At 46.8% G+C, this 16,200-nt stretch overlaps 1 long non-coding RNA gene across 1 annotated transcript; it reads left to right on the top strand.

The window, feature by feature from the left end:
- Nucleotides 1–49: 49 nt before the first annotated feature.
- LOC143822784 (uncharacterized) lies at nt 50–10,502 on the top strand. Its single transcript, XR_013226259.1, has 3 exons — nt 50–216; nt 9,937–10,073; nt 10,324–10,502. It is a non-coding gene; the product is annotated as an uncharacterized LOC143822784 (long non-coding RNA).
- The last annotated feature ends 5,698 nt before the right edge of the window (nt 10,503–16,200 follow it).

Here is a 16,200-nt window from a genome sequence, read left to right as displayed (position 1 = left end):
CTGATCATGGTCACCTGAAAATCATGTATAAGTCTAGGATTTCTCTTAATTACATCAGGAGGTTGGGGACCAAAAGGAGTTCAAAGTGGGTGAGGCGAGGAAATAAAACCATCTTGCCTTAGTTGGAAAAGTAGTGGAGGATTTGGGCCACTTGACCCCCATCCACTTCACTGCCCACGGCGTCCAGTATGCTGAAGAGCTCTGAGGAACCTGGAGGTTTGTGCTGTCTATTTATAGATTCAGGTCTAGTTAGAGATGATTCAGTTTGTGCTGTTGGTTTATAGATTCAGACCATTTTTGGTCTGAAGCAACAAAACAAAATCTGGGACCAGTGGCACCCTTAAGACTAACAATGTTTAATTCTGAGGATACTTCATTTTTGTGTGTGCATGCACACTACTTCAAAATTTGAGTCCAGGGGCAGCTTTAAGGCCAACAAAATTTTATTCTAAGGATAAGGTTTCGTGTACATGCCTGCTTCTTTAAACATCTAAAGATGGTCTTAAAGGCACCACTAGATTCCAACTTGGCATGTATTTGTTCTTTTTATTTGCTTTGTCTTTTATTGTTGTTGTTCTGTTTTCTTATAAGTATTTCATCCCCACCTTGTTACGTAGAATAAATATTTGAAACAGCTCACACCAAAAAATGGGGGGGGGGGGGATACATTAACAGCATCTAATTTTTTAAAGAGCACTGTGGGAAACTGTAACCAAAAGGTCACCCTTGTAAACTGAAGGACCTCCAGTGGAGAAACCCCTCATACCTGTACAGGGAGGGGTGAGTTTTATATGGTTATACAGATACATAAACACAGATAAATATGTATCTGTAGCCTGTCTAGTGCCTCCCTCCTTTCCTTTCTGCCATTTTTTCCCTCTCTCCTCCTTCTAGTAGGCCTCAGGAGTCCAGGATTTCTGCAACAGTATTAAAGGTGGTTTTGTATAACTTTTAATTTGGTTTTATGGATGAGTTATTATTATATTGAATTTTAGAATACGTAAGCCACCTTTAGACGGGAAACTGAGAGGGGCGAGATAAATCAAGTAATAAATAATAAATTAATTAATTCCATTGGACAAGCACAGCTTCTGATTGGCTGTAGCTCACTGGCCTCTGTCCAGCATGCCCCCAATGGCCTGTGCTCTCTTCCTTGTGTTCCTGGAGTATCGTAAGACTTACACATGAAGGTCTTTAGGGCTGCACTGGATGGCGATACATGAGGCCTTTTCTATTCAGACTGCTGGAAACAATGCAGGGGTGATCAATAGGAGCCAACTGGCCTTTCAGGAGAACGGCCCAACACTTCCTTCTTCTTTGTATTCAGCTCCCCCTGATTGCCTTTCTTTTCTCTGCCTCTCCAACAGCTCATTTGTTTTGGAAAACCCTCCCTGGCAAACTACACAACAACCCTTCTGTCTCTCTTCCCACGCTGCCGTTGTGACAATAAATCAGCCAAGGGTGGGAGCAGTCCTTCCCTCTTTCTGAATTCTGTCCCAGCCCTGCAGCTACATGGAGGGGCTGCCTCCTTTGGTGGTGTTTGTGCCCAATTGTAAATATACCCCACTCACTCACTCACTCACTCACTCACTCACTCACTCACTCACTCACTCACTCACTCCCTGTTGCCCAACACGTAAGGATCCAGAATTCAGCCAGGGCCAGACCTTTTGGGGAACTGGCTACTCGTCAGATTTCCCAATCACAACTACATGTTTTGCTACTGAGAGCAAGATGCTGTTACATGGTGGGCTCTTGCCTCACAGGACGAAGGAGGAGATGGCCACATGCCCACGTCTTCTAATATTCCGGAGATGTCATCTATATAAGATACTTTCCCAAATAGGAACACCGAACTACTGTCACCCCTGTTCGATTTACTACCCGTTTTTGTTCGGTGTGTGTAGCAAATCTTAAATTCATGCCCCAGGGAGGCCCTTCGCTGCTGAGCAGCACCCCAGCATGGCTTCCTGAGGGATTGTGGCCCTCCCTCTCCCCTGTGAGCCAGTGTGGTGTAGTGGCTATGAGGGGCAGTCTGTCATCTGGTGAGGCAGGTTTGATTCCCCGCTCCTCCTCTACATGCAGCCAGCTGGGTGACCTTGTACAGTCTCAGTTTTCTCAGAGCTTTCTCAGACCCACCTCCTTCACAGGGTGTTTGTTGTGGGGAGAGGAAGGGAAGGTCATTGTAAGCTGCTTTGAGACTCCCTTGGGTAGAGAAAAGCGGCATATAAGAACCACTGCTGCTGCTGCTGCTGCTGTTGCTGCTGCTGCTGCTGCTACTTGTTCTTGTTCTTGTTCTTGTTCTTGTTCTTCGAACCAACAGTGGCCGCTAATGTCGTGTAGCAGTTAGAGTGTCTCGGTTAGAATATGGGAGATGCAGGTTCAGATCTCTGCTGTGGAAGCTTTCTAGGTGACCTTGCACCACCCTAGCCTACCTTGCAGGACTGTTGCAGGGATAAAATAGAGAAGAGAGCAACGTAAACTGCTTTGGGTCTTTATGGGGAGAAATAAAGCCAGTGTGCTGTGGCAGTTGTGTTTGATTACAACAACAGACACATTCATATGCATATCTTTTGAGTACCAGCTCATACAGCGTCAAAGTAATGTTGTTTTTAAAACAGAAGGTGGCTGCATCACAGAGGACAAGCTGAAGGTGCCGAAATATGGATGAAAGTTTTAAAAACTTTGTTGACTACCAGGGATAGTCGGTATGCAGTGGGTTGTAAGATGAATCATCCGTAGTAGCTCTTATTGAAAGATTTTATGTGAAGGATATCTCTGCAAACAGAAGGGTTGACCTTAGTTTCCCCCCTCAAGTCTAATGATGCAAGGAGGACACCTAGTGGACATTGGGCCACACAACTGCAAGTCCCAGGAGAACAAAGTTTTGAGACCAGGGCACCTTTAAGACCCACAAAGGTTAATTCTGGGAATAAGCTTTTGTGTTGACTGCACACTTTCTCGGGTTGATTCAGGTGGCCAGCCATGTCTGAAGCAGCAGAACAAGGTTTGAGCCCAGGGTCACCTTTGTGTGCATTCACAGTACAGCTTATACCTAGAAGAAATCTTTGTCAGTCTTAAAGGTGCCCCTTTGTGCATGAAAGACAGAATAAAACACTGTTGATCAAAGGGGGAGGTGGGCAGTGGGGCGCCCCAGGGCTGGGTACTGGGCCCGGTACTTTTCCATTTTTGTCTGTGATCTCAATGAGGGGGAGGACGTACTCCTCATTAAATTTGTGGCTGACACCAAATTGGGCAGAGTAGTGAACACCCCAGAAGAAGAACACCCCAGTTGAACAAGATCTGAGCATGCTGGGAAAGTGGGCCAATGAGAACATGATGCAATTAGGCAAGGAGAAGTGCAGAGTTCTCTATCTGGGTCACAAAAAGGAGAAGCAGCATCCTGGATGGTATAGATACTTCTGGGCAGCAGTGCGTGTGTGAATGAGATCTTGGGGTCCTTGTGGACTGCAAGCTAGATATGAGCAGACAGTGTGATGTGGCAGTAAAGAAGGCAAATGCAGTTTTGGGCTGTATCAACAGAGGCATCACATCCAAATCACAAAATGTCATAGTCCTGCTGTAGGCCACGTTGTTCAGACCCCACCTGGAGTCCTGTGTGCAGTTCTGGAGGCCTCACTTCAAAAACGGATGTGGGCAGAATGGAGAGGGTGCAGGGAAGAGCCATGAGGATGATCCGGCCCTGGGGACCAAGCCCTGTGAGGAAAGGCTGATGGACCTGGGAACATTCAGCCTGGAGAAGAGGAGGTGGAGAGAGGACAGGAGGGCTCTCTTGAAGGATCTGAAAGGTTGTCGCTTGGAGGAGGGCAGGGAAAGGATCCCGTTGGCATCACCCGCAGGAATGGGTTTAAACTCTGTAGAACAGTACAGGAAGTATGGGCAGGGGGGAGTTCAGAGTCAGAGTAGTTCAGCCGTGGAATGGGCTGCCTAAGGAGGTGCTGAGCTCACACTGACTGGCAGGCTTCAGGCAGCTGATGGACAGAGATTTATCCTGCCTGCTTTAGGCTGATCCAGCATTGGGCAGGGGGTTGGAATAGATGGCCTCTATGGCCCTTCCATATCTGTGATATTATTCAACTCGGAAAACTGAGTTGATTTTTACACTAACCATTTCAAAGCTATCTAGAAATTGCTTCCAACCTAATTCTTTAACCCAGTGGTCCCCCACCTTTTTATCACCGGGGACCGGTCAATGCTTGACAATTTTACTGAGGCCCGGGGGGGGGGTGGCAGTCTTTTGCTGAAGGACGTCGCCCCTGAGCCCCTGCTCCACTTGCTTTTCTGCTGGTGCCCCTGACTTCCCACTGCCCACTGGGGGGCACTGCCAGCAGCAGCTGCACAGTGCCATGTCGAGAGGGAGCTCCAGCCGTGGCGGCTGCCAGAGAGCACCAAAGGTGAGCTGGCAGCAGAGTGGCAGGGCAGCCCCCGAGGCAGCAGCCGGGGATGAGGACGAGGAGGAGTCACAGCCCGGTACCAACTAATCCACGGACCGGTCCCGGTACCCAGACCAGGGGTTGGTGACCGCTGCTTTAACCTATCTGAAAAACATTACACGAGATGCGCTCTTGCACAGGCTATCTTCCCTGCCCTGCTGTGGGTGAGAGGTTAGAAGCATGCAGGGACATATCTCCATATTGGAAACAAAAGAGATATAGGCCTAAGCCAACATGCGGTGAATGTAAAACTAAAATCAATTTTTAATAATTGATTAATGATTGAATGATTATTTCAGAAATTCGTTATCCCCACCCCATCCATGTCACGGGGAAAGGAGATTCTGATTAAGCTGGCACCTCATGCCAAGCCTTTGTTTTGAGGTGTGGGCAGGGGAATTGGCACTCAGCCCATCTAGTTCTAGCGTGTTCGAACTCGCTATCTTTTCTCCTGAGGACGGGCTGAGCCCCCCAGCATTCACACCTGACCGGGGCTTGGAACTCCTTGGGCGGGGTGAGACCCTCCACTTCCTTGCAAGATGTGATGGGGAGAGAGAAAAGGCACTCGAGGGACCATGAAAAATCCCTCTCTGGCACGACAGGGAAGTGAGAGGCTTTCTCTGCGGCCTTCGACAGCATCCCAGTCAGATTCTTTAAGCAGATCTACGACCCTCAAGGAAAGGAGCATTTCTTGTCTGAGGCAGGGCAGGAAATGGTTATCCTGCAAGACTTGTGTGATTGGGAGGGGGGAGGCCACCAGCCTCTCTGCCCTTTCCTGCTCCTCAGATAAGGTTGCCAAGTTAAGGCTGGGAAATGTGCTTCTGCAACTGAACTTTAGATTCCAGAGATCAATTTCCCTGGAGGGAGAAGCTTGCATCATATTCTGCCGCCCCCCCCCCCCAGGTTCCCTTCCCTTCCCAGGCTCTGGCCCTCCAGGTTCCACCCCCACCCCAATCAATAGGAATTTGCCTACCCAACCTGGTGACTCTGTGCTCTGCCAGTCCATGCCTTTACCATGCGCTGCAAAATTTCATGGATGGAAATGGGGTTGGGAATCCTGCCGCAAATCACTCCTGAGCTTGCTCCTCATTTTCCTGCCTTCCAAAGACATGTCTGCTTTGGAATAGAGCAGAAAATCTTTCAGACTCAGCAGCAAAACAGAACTCGCTTTGTGAACTTCAAAGTGTTTGCCCTATGTCTGAAACACAATGAGCAAAAAATGGGCAGCAAGAGTAGTTAGAGGCACGAGCAGGTAAGCCATGTGATATTTAGGAGGGAAACCTTTGCGTATTGTCAAGCCCTAAAATGGCTGCTGAAATTTCACCATATAAACTCATAAAATCTTAATTACCCTCCCCCCCCCCCCCATCTGCAGATATTGCCTCTATGATTTCGAGAGGTTTGGTTTTGCATGTGTTATTTCACTTAAATCCCATCTTTTCCCTCAAGGCTGCTTTTTAAAAATGATACCAGCTTTCCCCCTCAAATGTGGGACTCCCTACGTGATTGTACCAAAATCTCCCCCTTTCATCCTTTCTCCACTGTGTCGATTTCTTGATCTTCACTTTGATCTCCATTATAATCGGATTAAGTTTTACACAGAAGTACAGAAGATGGCTAACAGTATACGAACAGGCTTTAATGTTTGTGCAGATCTGTTGTTTAAAATGGGGCAAAATTCCAGGTCCCAAATGTGATTGTGGTGAACCTGCCAAATTGTTTCCCATCTGTCACAGGAATGTGAGCGTTGTGCTTTCTGGGGAGATGTGACGGGGCTCTTTGGACCCTCCCCAGCTGCGGCTGATTAGACTGAAAATTTAGATATTACAATACAACACAATATAGAACAAACGTTCTGGCTTGATCTCCCCCCTTTGACCTTCCCCGGATGCCTCAGATGGCAGGGCTCTTGAGCTGTTGCTTGTTGATGGTTGCCCGGAGACCAGCGTCTATGGTGATGAGGCACAGGTTAAAGAGGGGGGCCTCACTGGTTTTGTCTTTTTGTGTTTGCAGTTCCCTTGCCTGCTGTCATTTTCCTTACAGCTTTTCTGACTTGTGTTGCAGAACTGATTGGTATGTTGTTTTTTATTGTTTTTTATTGTGGATGCCATTAAAGGTTTTCGTATTGTAACAAAAAAACTTTTTTTTTAGATATTAGCATTTAGGAAGATTGCCCAATCTGTCTACACAACCATTGGACTCACTTGGCTACATATTTTGTATTATCAGATGTTTCCTGTGTGTAACTCTGCCATATGCAATAAACAAATAATTACTCAGAAATAAGACTATACTAGTGGTCAGTCTGTTGTCCATTTATTTGCAGCCAGAGTTTGCAGCCAAAGATGGTGGAAGAGAAAGAGCCAGTGGAGCTCCCAGAGGGCAAGGCCTGAGAGGGCATGCATGTGGAGTCCGTCTGGGGCTCATTGCCCTGCCAGCACTGTACTTTTCCTACAGGGAAATACTCTTCTATGCACACGGATGCATTACTGTATGCCCAAGAGCTGAAAATCTATAGCAGACATGCAGGTTATAACATATGAGTTTTATGCTTTGTCCTATACTGATGTGCTTTCTTTATAGGGGGTCTTGTAACACGTGAACCAAACCTGGGAGCTCCTGGATGTCCGGATTTATTTTGGTACCTGCTCTAGGGGAGGAAGGAAAAGCAGGGAAGGAAATTCTGGGTTGCCTAGCAACTTGATCAAGCGCTCTCATAGCCATAATAATAGGGCAGTTGCTAAGAAACTATCTAGAAGGGATGGGGCGGAGAGTTTAACACATTTTCATATCTGGTTATTTTTTTTAATGATTCCTTTTATTCTGGCAGTCCCAGAAGGTGCCTCATGGGTTCAACTCAGTTGTCATAATGAACAAAGAGGGGTCTGCTAAAGGTCCAAGAAAGGGATCCTAAATGAGATAGGAGATTGAGGTTGACCTCCGTGATGGTCTGGCTGCATGTGGAAGCAAGTCGTTTGCTCTTAACCCAGCAGGTGCAGTTCCAGGGAGAACAGAATTGCAAGTGTTACTTCTTTTATGTGCTCCTCAATGGGGACCAAAGCAGGCTCCACTCTTCCATTTTATCCCCAGACTAGTGAGGTAGGATCACATCTCAGCCGTTGCAAGGACATTGAGCCAGCAATGTTGTTGTTCAAACAACATTTTGGAAAGGTGGACGCAGCACAGTTCTCTTATGGACCATGAGCTGTGTGTAACTCTACTGATGGGAAATGCCCCTGTCAGTTTCAAAGCTGTTTTCTGATGCTTCCTCCCTCTTCGTTATTAGGTGCCAGAGTAATATCTGGATCAGAAGATTTATGACTTTTCCCGACAAAATTTAGGCTTCCCACTTTGGGTTTGTATTCAGCCACATCTGAATGCTGGAACTCAATTGTTTTAACAAATTCCTATGAACTCACAGCAGGCAGAACTGGGGCTTTTCTGCACACAATAAATATAGTGAAATGTTTATCTTGTGCAGGCGCTATATTCTGGCCACTCTGCATGACATCGCCAGACTCCAGTGTCTGGCCAGCAAACTGGCCAGCAAATCTGCCATTTTAAAGCGCTAGTTGGGGAATCGCATAAAGTGGGCTAAAAGCACTTTCCCCCAGTGGACAACCAGCAGGCCACCAGCAAAAGAAATGTATGGAGACGAAGAAGCATTACCTCTGCCTCCACTGTCCCACCCTTGCACCCACCTCCCTCTCCCTCCTTCTTGGGGACAGGAAATGTTTTTTGGAGAACAGCCCGGAGCAACGAATAGGTGGACATGCACCTCGACTGAGATTGTCTGTGCCTCTATGAAGATTCGGATAGGTGTTTAAACAAATAAGTGTATTAAAAAAAAACAGCGATCGCTGGAAGTTTATCTGTAAATCAGCCATGCTGGGAAGGGATTGGCCGGCCAAAATGATTGACACTTGTAGGCAGGCCAAAGCTCAACAAGACTAAAGTGGGAAAAGCAGCCAAAAAAAATGCGAGACAGCTTGAGAAGTGTGGAGTGCTGGTGAGTCGTGATTATTTCTCGCACTTTGCAATACGGTAGGCTTCACGCTACAATGCCCAATGTGCGGAAAAGCCCCCGGAATATCCAGCAGGCTCAAGAGCCTCCAGAAATGTTTGCTTTTCTGGGAGCTCTCCCTGGTGCTGAGGATAGCAAGGCTCTTGGATCTGGCTCAGTATCCTTTCAGCTCTGTTCCTTCCAGGCCACAGGAGCAGGTGGCTGTGGGTGGATTGGAGCAGCGGGTACAGAAATGCATTTCCCATTTATATGCAGGGTCCCAATGATATAGTGGTGATACCCTGCCAGCATCAGACACCGGGCATTTTCAGCATTTCTACAGCTACCTTGCCTATGGCACAGGAAAAACTTTGAAGATCTACAAAGTTTAATTTTGGGAGTCAGCTTTCGTGTGCCTGCACACTTCTTCACATAGATCCAGGGAGTCAGCTATGTAGAACAGAGAGAACAGAACAAAGAGTCCAGAGGTACCTTGGAGACCAACAAAGGAAATGTGTGTGCACATGGAAGCTTATCCCCAGAATTAAACTTTCTTGGCCTTAAAGGTATCCTGGGACTCAAACTAGGGTTGTGTGATTCGGCAGCTGAAGCTGTTCCTGCCCGTAGTGGCGTTGGCCACTTTGGCTGCCAAATTGTACGCAGCTTTTGCCCAACGTGGCTGCCCACTTGGATCCCACTGGTGTGAAACATGAGGATTCTAGCTTGGGCTCAGGTAGTGCTTATCAGAGATGTGACTGGCTGCAGGCTTATTAGGGGTGTGCATTTGGGTGTTAAAAACTCGGAGGGGGGGAACCCTGATTCAATACTGATTCAGGTTTTCTCCTTTTACTCAAACCCAGAACCAACAGTTTGGTTCAGAGCCTAAACAAAAAGAGCCACTTCAGCTTTTGATTTGGGTTCTGAATTGACCCAGTAAATGCCCGATCTCCCCCTAGATCAGCTGTTTCTTGAGTTGTGTGGGAAAGGCAGCTTGAATTGATTCCCAGAGCCCAACTGTAAAATACGTGGGTTCGTCGGAGGAGTGCCAGGCTACTGGGCCACCGAACAGCTCTTTCTTGGTGATCTCAGCAGTGAGGACATGCTGTAGCAGGAGACAAGTAGACCGAATACCCCCGAAAAAACCCCAAATTATGTGGGCAAATGAACCTCCCACAGGTGAGGCCAATGGGCTCCATTGTGCTTGACTGATTTAAAGGGATGTTCTTAGGAAGGCCTTGGCCTCTCTGCCCTGTTATTGGCTCTCCAGAGGACCTGGTTGGCCACTGTGTGAGATGGGAGGCTGGACTGGGTTGAATTGGTCCAATTTGATACAGCATCTCTTCTGTACACCAGCCGGTGGTCTATCTGGGGTCTACACCGACATGTCTACAGATATGCTAAGGAATCTCCATGGCTCTTAATTCCCATTGTAAGCTGTTTTACAAACGGCCTTAAAGATTGCTTTGTTTGCCATTTCAGAGGGATGCCCACATCCAAACACCGTGAAGAAAACTCTTCTCTCCACTAGATGGCATTTTGAATACATATGCAGGAAACTGTTTTCCGCTCACAGCCCCCAACTGCCATCTTAGTATTTAGTTGATTATAGTCAGCAGGTAAGCAAAATCAAATTCTGTTTAGAGAGCTCCAACCACCTTCTCAGCTCTATTCAACTTTGTCATGCCTTGTCGATGAAGCATTTTCCACTACTTCACAGAAACATGGGTAGACAGAAACATGCATTCAGAGGCACAAAAGCTGCCTGGACATTGGATGAAACAGAACAAAGTGACCCTCCTCCCTTTCCTTTCTTTGCAGATAAAATGCCACTCTTTAAAAACTGCCTTTTCTGTTGTAATTTTCCAGGGCAGGAGTCATCCAGTCGATGTTACAGACCATTTACCTCTCGTACTGAAAGGAAAACATAACCTGCCTTTGAGAAACAACCCAGTGACCGAAGAAAGATGCTTTTCTGTAGTCAGATAATACTTATTGATTATATGAGCATAACTCCTTGTGCAAATTAAATAGCTTCAGTCAATAACAACCCCACAATTGATTGTGTTGATTTCATACTACAATATTCTTTGCAAACATTTGCAACCTGTTGTCATTTCTTTCAAAAAGGTTTTGTAACGTTGCTACTCGAGAGTTTATCATCATTAAATATCTGATTCCATGAGATCCAAAACATGTGAACAACCAAGGGCCAGTGGCACCTTTAAGATCAATGAAGTTTCATTCACAGTTACCCAAACATTTATCCCCAGAATGAACCTCTGTGGATGTGGAAGATGCCCCCGGACTCAGGCTTTGTCCTGCTGCTCCAGACCCACAGGGCCACCCCCTGGATCCCCCTGGACAAGTCCAAAAGCACACAGAAGCTAATCCCCAGAATGACCCCCTGTGAGTCTTCAAGGTGCCCCCGGACTCAGGCTTTGTCCTGCTGCTCCAGACCCACAGGGCCACCCCCTGGATCCCCCTGGACAAGTCCAAAAGCACACAGAAGCTAATCCCCAGAATGACCCCCTGTGAGTCTTCAAGGTGCCCCCGGACTCAGGCTTTGTCCTGCTGCTCCAGACCCACAGGGCCACCCCCTGGATCCCCCTGGACAAGTCCAAAAGCACACAGAAGCTAATCCCCAGAATGGCCCCCTGTGGGTCTTCAAGGTGCCCCGGACTCAGATGTTGTCCTGCTGCTTCAGCCAGTCCAACTGCCCACCTAAATGCAGAATGCAGAGGTGGGGACCCTAGGGGGAAGTGACCACGTCCTCATAGAATTCCTTTTGAGATGGGGAGCCAAGGAAGCTTGTAGCCAGACGCGGATGTTGGATTTTCATAGGGCAAACTTTAATAAACTCAGAGACATGATGAGTGTCATACCATGGACGAGAATGCTGGAAGGGAAGGGAGCATGTGAAGGGTGGGCGCTACTCAAACAGGAGCTATTGCATGCTCAATCAATGACTATCCCAGAAAGACGAAAACACTGCAGGAGCTCTAAGAAGCCTATTTGGATGAACAGAGAACTTCAAGAGGAACTAAGAAAGAAAAGGAAAATGTTCAGGAAATGGAGGGAAGGACAGAGCTCTAAAGAAGAGTACCTACAGGTTACTAGGCATTGTAGATCAATCATCAGAAAGGCCAAAGCTGAGAGTGAGCTAAGATTGGCCAGGGAAGCCCATTGTAACAAGAAAAGATTTTTCAGTTATGTGAGGAGCAAACGTAAAGTAAAGGAGGCAATAGGCCCACTATTGGGTGCGGATGGACAAACTCTAATGGAGGATGCAGAGAAAGCAGAAAGGCTCAGCGCCTATTTTACATCTGTTTTTTTCCCACAGGTCAAAGGGTTTAGGCACATCTAGAGATGGCAGTAGCCAAAGGATAGTGTCTGGGTGGCAGGTTAACACGGATAGAGAGGTTGTCGAGAGGCATTTAGCTGCACTGGATGAGTTCAAATCCCCTGGGCCAGATGAAATGCACCCGAGAGCGCTCAAAGAACTTTCCAGAGAACTTGCACTGCCCTTGTCCATCATCTTCGGGACCTCTTTAAGGACCTGGAGGACTGGAAGTGAGCAAACGTTATTCTGATCTTCAAAAAAGGGAGGAAGGATGACTGGGGAAACTACAGACCAGTGAGACTGACCTCTGTTGTGGGGAAGATAAGGGAGCAGATATTAAAGGGAGCGATCTGCAAACATCTGGAGGACAGTTCGGTGATCCAAGGAAGTCAGCATGGATTTGTCTCCAACAGGTCCTGCCAGACCAACCTGGTTTCCTTTTTTGACCAAGTAACAGGTTTGCTGGATCATGGAAATTCGGTTGATGTTGTTTACTTGGATTTTAGTAAAGCTTTTGATAAGGTTCCCCATGATGTTCTGATGGATAAATTGAAGGAGTGCAAGCTGGATTTTCAGATGGTTAGGTGGATAGGGAATTGGTTAGAGAACCGCACTCAAAGAGTTGTTGTCAATGGTGTTTCATCAGACTGGAGAGAGGTAAGTAGCAGGGTACCTCAGGGCTCGGTGCTCAGTCTGGAACTTTTTAACATTTTTTAAGGTTGGGGACCACTGATCTAGATGAGGGGGTGGAGGGACTACTCATCATGTTTGCAGATGACACCAAATTGGGAGGACTGGCAAATACTCCAGAGGATAGAGATAGAGTTCAACAAGATCTGAACACAATGGAAAAATGGGCAAATGAGAAGAAGATGCAATTTAATAAAGATAAGTGTAAAGTTCTGCATCTGGGTCAGAAAAATGAAAAGCATGCCTACTGGATGGGGGATACGCTTCTAGGTAACTGTGTATGAACGAGACCTTGGGGTACTTGTGGATTGTAAGCTAAACATGAGCAGGCAATGTGATGCAGCGGTAAAAAAGGCAAATGCCATTTTGGGCTGTATCAACAGGGGGATCACATCAAAATCACAAGATGTCATAGTCCCATTGTATACAGCACTGGTCAGACCACACCTGGAGTACTGTGTGCAGTTCTGGAGGCCTCACTTCAAAAAGAACGTAGATAAAATTGAAAGGGTACAGAGGAGAGCAATGAGGATGATCTGGATCCAACGGACCAAGCCCTATGAAGATAGTTTGAGGGACTTGGGAATGTTCAGCCTGGAGAAAAGGAGGTTGAGAGGGGACATGATAGCCCTCATGTATTTGAAAGGTTGTCACTTGGAGGAGGGCAGGATGCTGTTTCCATTGGCTGCTGAGGAAAGGACACGCAGTAATGGGTTTAAAGTTCAAGTACAACAATATAGGCTAGATATCAGGAAAACAATTTTCACAGTCACAGAAGTTCAACAGTGGAATAGGCTGCCTAAGGAGGTGGTGAGCTCCCCCTCACTGGCAATCTTCAAGCAAAGGTTGGATACACACTTTTCTTGGATGCTTTAGGATGCTTAGGGCTGATCCTGCGTTGAGCAGGGGGTTGGACTAGATGGCCTGTATGGCCCCTTCCAACTCTATGATTCTAAGACTCATTTGAATTTGGGTCTCCCAGATGTTAATCTGACTCTCTACCCCAGGCTTTCTCAACTGGGGTTTCTTGGCAGCCCTGAAAGCGTTTCTTAGATTGGTGGCAGTTAATTAATTTTTTAGAATTTTTGCAAATTCTCTAGTAACCTTAGGCATATACTGAGAAAATATACCTAATAACATACATTTGGGGTCTAATGGAAGCTGAAAATTATATCTTTTGCAATTTCTCATGACTTTGATCCAAAACCTTTTATCTTTCCCACAAGACTATCACATATGGGAAAAATAAAAGAACCCAAAGAATCGGGATATTCCAACAACTCCCATCCAACTTGCTAGACATTGTAATTTTGGGTGACAAATATCACCTATAAAGCATCTTATACCAATGCTCTCTCAATAATTGGCATTTTATTAATTTTATATTCTTAGACCAAAGCGTTCCCGAATGTCAAAAGTTCTCTCTTTCGCAAAATTCTTCATTCACTTGACCTTGCCGGTTTCAACCTTCTGACATCACTCTCGACAGTACCCTCCTTTCTAGATATGGTGCTGCCGGATGAGTACCGTTGATGGAGGGGCCTCCGACTCACCTGCACTTTGCATCACAATATGTTGCTTCATCTCTTATGTGCCCCAGGACTCTCTGTTGTCTAGCCCACCACAAGCTAAGGTGGTTGTTTGTTTGTTTTGGTTGGATTGTATCATCTCGCTGCATGCAGAGGAGACCTGGGACGGGCTGTGTCTTCTTATCCCAAAAACAGTTTCTTTGTAACGTGTGAAATGTCCCCAGCCCCAACACTTTAGAAGCACATATTTTTTTGCAAACCTTGAACTAAATACATGAGTGAGAAGTGCATCTTTCATGTGAGAGAAACTTCCTGTGTCAGCCAGAGACAAGCTGTGAAGGGCCTTGCGTAGGTGGTTAGTCAACGCACAGCTGCAGCGTAAAGCGAAGAGTGGCTGCAGAAGAGAGTTTAAAAATAGAACTGTGTGGGAAGGAAAGAAAACTAAGGAGGCCAGCCACTCTCCTGTAAACCTTGAAGGAGATCTGCCTGTTGAGAGATACTGTCAGCTAGAGTTTTGGGTTTTTTGGTTCCTTTATTGCACGAAAACAAGGATTGCAAGATCATTCAAATATATTATTGCAAGGCTAGCATGGGGAATTCATTGCCACAGCACAGCACTCCATTACAAATCAAAATGATTCAAATAATCCAGATTATTAAGAAGAACATTCAGAATGAATAGGATTAAAACGTTTTAAGAATCTGTGCTGACTTCTCCGTATCAACAAATTGTCCTTCAGATGTTTGCAGATGCCGCCTTCAGATGTTTGCAGAAGCCCCCAAAAACTGCTCCATTATCTTCCCTGCAATTGAGGCAGGACAGGAAATGGTTATTGAGGTCAGATTCACTCACTTGTAGTTTTCCAGATCATTTCTCCCCTCTTTTTTGAAGATTGGGATAATATTCTTTCTTCTCCAGTCCTCTGGCACCTCTCCTGTTCTCCAAGGGGTCCTGAAGATGATGGACAAAGGTCCTGCAAGTGCTCCACCATAAGCCCTGTGGGGTGGCCTCTGGCTCTGAGCAGTGACCTGCTCTAATCATTAGGTTTCTGAGGGGAGCCCATCATGGTGAGCGAGACTATGTGAGCCCCCAAACTCCACGGATGAAGGGAAGGATTACATTTAACCCACCCAATGGGAATCAATGTATTTTGGAATGCCACACATATGGCTCATCATATACATTTTCAGGGGGTGGGGAAATGGTCCTGAGTTCTCCAAAAGGCCCTTAAGCCCTCTTCTTTGTTTCTCCAGCAGACTGAGGGAAACTTGCCAATCCAGGCCCACAAAGAGGAGGAGAGTTACTAGGGAGAAGAGGGCAATGTTCGGATGGATGGGGGAAGATCAATCAGGCAAGTTCTTCTGCAAAGGGGGGAGGGCTTGCAGTATAAGCAGGGGGCAAGTGGCACCTTGAAGCCTGGGTGATGCCATACCTGAAGTTCCTGATGGCTGAGAGAAGCATGTATCAGTTGGCCAAGGGAAGTGGGAGGAGATCTGTGAAGGAAAACTGTTGGTAGGGGATTGTGTATGGAGGGAAAGTGAAAGTGTGTGCTAATGGAACCCTGCATGCCCATCCATTCAGACAAGCAGGGCTTGAATGGTCCACTTGGATGAATGGAGCATGGTGCCCATCACTTCAGCTAGACAGAACTCCGGTGCCTGTTCCTTCAGCTGGATGGAGCTGGTGTGCTTGTTCCTTCTGGTGGATGGAGCTTGTTTGTGTATGGATGAAGAATGGCAAAAAGGGTCGGACATGACTGTACGGATAGGGAAACCCCCTGCCAGGTAAGAAGAGTGAATGTGATGGGTAGAGATGGGCACAAACTGGCACACCAAGAAAAGTTCCTGATGAATTTTAGCTTGTTGTTGCTTAGCAAATCCCCACAACTGACGAAGCAGAGCAGGGACATAGAGATCTTGGGTATCTTGACCTTTGGAGCCAGTTTGGTGTAGTGGTTAGGAGTGCGGACTTCTAATCTGGCATGCTGGGTTCGATTCTGCGCTCCCCCACATGCAGCCAGCTGGGAGACCTTGGGCTCACCATGGCACTGATAAAACTGTTCTGACTGAGCAGTGATATCAGGGCTCTCTCAGCCTCCCTCCCTCACAGGGTGTCTGTTGTGGGGAGAGGAAAGGGAAGGCGACTGTAAGCCGCTTTGAGCCTCCTTCGGGTAGGGAAAAGCG

This window comes from Paroedura picta, chromosome 13 (assembly GCF_049243985.1).
Source record: "Paroedura picta isolate Pp20150507F chromosome 13, Ppicta_v3.0, whole genome shotgun sequence".
Classification (NCBI taxonomy): domain Eukaryota; kingdom Metazoa; phylum Chordata; class Lepidosauria; order Squamata; family Gekkonidae; genus Paroedura; species Paroedura picta.
The sequence above is the reverse complement of the archived record's forward strand: the minus strand, read 5'-3'. Positions and strand labels throughout refer to the sequence as shown.